At 37.4% G+C, this 2,703-nt stretch overlaps 1 pseudogene; it reads right to left on the reverse strand.

Moving 5' to 3' along the window:
• Window positions 1-2,036, reverse strand: part of LOC101648300 — a 17,528-nt pseudogene extending 15,492 nt beyond the window's left edge.
• Between the last annotated feature and the right edge of the window lie 667 nt (window positions 2,037-2,703).

Here is a 2,703-nt window from a genome sequence, read left to right on the forward strand (position 1 = left end):
TCCCAATAAAATGGAGATAAATAAACAAACAAAAAAAATGAGTGATCTTGAACTTTCCTGTCACAGTGCCTGGCTGCTCAGTACTGTGGGTGGTAGGATAACTCCTTGGGGTCATTCTTACAGTGGGGCAACTAGAAATACCTGCATTTAAAAGTGACTACGAATCAAGTAAATATATCCCACTAAAGCCAAATCATGAAATTCCTGCGTAGCTGTGAACAAATACCATTAAGGGTGGCTTTAAAGAACAAAATTATATTTTCTCCAGTTCTGGGCTCCTAACAGCAAGGCCAGCAGTTCAAACACACCAAGTGCTCTGCAGGAGGAGACAGAGGAAGGAGGCTTTCCTGTGCCTGTTAAGATTTACAGCTTCAGAAACCCAAAGGGGCAATTCTACTCTGTCCTATAGAGCTTCTATGAGTCCTAATCGACTCTATGGCAGTGTTTGTTGTTGCTTGGTTTGGGGTTTCTTTGTTTGCTTGTTTTGAGGGGTTTTTGTTTTGTTTTTTAGTCTAAACATTAAAATCAGGGTCTTGACTGTGTGTATTACATCCTTTTCATCATCCCCTGGCTTGCCTTGGTTCATTGGCTTGCACTCTCCTCATGTCGAGTCAGTCTCCCCAACCTCTGAAGTCCTTATGTGTAAATGCCTTTCTCTCATCTGTTTCTTTTTATAACTCAGAAGCAATTAGGTTTAAAACTCACCTTAGTCCTAAAGGCTTGTCTTCAAACAAGCAGCCATCTAAGGGAGGTATCAACTAAGTCTACATGGAAGGAGCACACTAGCCTTGTGAACCAACAATTGTAAATAATAAAACCCAAATCTGAACGAAGGAATGGTATCAGAGCTTAAATTGAGAAGGTTATGGATGACAATGGAAGCCCAAAATCTATTTTTAGGGTCCCCACGTGGATTAAATCTCTCGTGAATCCCCTCTCACCATGGCCCAGAGATGCGAATAGACCTGCTATCAGAGAGAGAGCATTGTAAAGTCAATTATGGCAGATGTATTTAGGTAACACCTTATCATTTGATCTTCCTTTGACCTTTTGAAGTTGTCTCAGCTTTTAATATTTTCTGCTTTCTCTTTGTTTGAAGTTTTTCTGTGCTTTTTCTAGTCATTGTTGTTGGGCTTTTTGCTTGTTCATTTGTTTTGTATGATTGCATTTTTGTTTGCATGACTTTCTGTATAAAAAAATACAGGATAGGTAGATCTACAGAGACCATAGCTGGATAGGGGCATGGCAGTAGGGGGATGGGAAGGTGGGGAAATGGGAAGCTAGTAACAATGAGTATGAGAAGAAAATGTGCTGATATTGATTGTAGTGATAATTGCAGAAATCTTAATATGATTGGATGATTAAATTATATGATATGTGAACAAAAACTACTATGAGCTATCACTTTATAACTACTAATAAAAACACAGGTGATTGCAAAAATGTGGAGAAATCGCAAGTGTATATATAACTATTTCTTGGAAACGGTAACTCCTCAGAAAGTTAAATACTTTTTAACTGAAGTTTTTCTATTTATTATTTTGTTATTGATATTGGGTTTGGGTTTGTTTTGTTGTATATTTTTCTGTATATGAAATTTAGGATAAGTAAAGGTATACTGACAGTAACTGGATTAATAGTTTCTTGGGGATGGGGGGAAATAGGGAGCTAATAACAAGTACAAGAAAAAAGGACCTGTTTTAAAATTGATTGGACTGATGATTGCACAACTCTTTTCCGTATGTTTAAACTACTGTATAATATGTGAACTATAAGCCAGTATGTCAATAAAACTGTTAAAATTTAAAATGAATACACAAATAAAAGTCACTCTGTTTGTGTCTGCTCTAATTAATACATCAAAGAAAATACCATATCCAAATACGAACACATCCAAAAATATGGAGGTTAGGATTTCAACACATATTTGGGGGGGGGGTATCATTTAATCCATAATACTCTGGCTCTTGAGTTAGCAGTCTTATGGATTTATCGACATCTCACCTGAAGAGTCCTGGAAACACTGATTCAGCCATGATGCCGTTCAGAAACCTGCACTCAAGATTCTCTTCTTTGACCTGGTACAGCCCTTTTCCACAAGCTCCTAAAGCAGTCCCTTCGTCATTGATCACAAGAACTTTGGAATATAGTTCATTGCAGAGACTTCAGGAAAGCAAAGATTAAAACAAAAAACTATAGAGAACAGATTTCAAGTGGCTGTGTTTAATTTATTACTGACAATTTTCTAAAGTGAAAAACCTGACAAGAATTCATAAGAACTCAACTGACAAATGACAAGTAAATGTGTTCCTTTTCCCACTGTGGCATGTTAAACAAGATAATAAAGCCAATACAAGCTATTTTAAACAAAATATTTCTAAGCGTGGTGATGAAGACTACTTTCAAAGAAAACGTCAATGTTAGATCTGAATTATAACAATGGTTATATTCATTTCCTAGAATGGTTTTAACAAAGTACCACAAACTGGGTAACTTAAAACAATAGAAATAGAGTCTCCCACAGTCTGGAGTCCAGAAGTCCAAATTCAGCATGTCAGCAGGGCCATACTCTCTCTGAACACTTCAGGGGGATTTCCTTCCTTCATTCTCCCAGCGTTCGGTGGTCCTTACTCCAATGTGTACCTCTGTGCCGGAACCTCTGCATGGCATTTGTGCTTTCCCGTGGTTATCTTTCCTCTTTGT

Source organism: Echinops telfairi, unplaced genomic scaffold, assembly GCF_000313985.2.
Source record: "Echinops telfairi isolate 266 unplaced genomic scaffold, ASM31398v2 ScPeMD7_19;HRSCAF=73, whole genome shotgun sequence".
Taxonomy (NCBI): domain Eukaryota; kingdom Metazoa; phylum Chordata; class Mammalia; order Afrosoricida; family Tenrecidae; genus Echinops; species Echinops telfairi.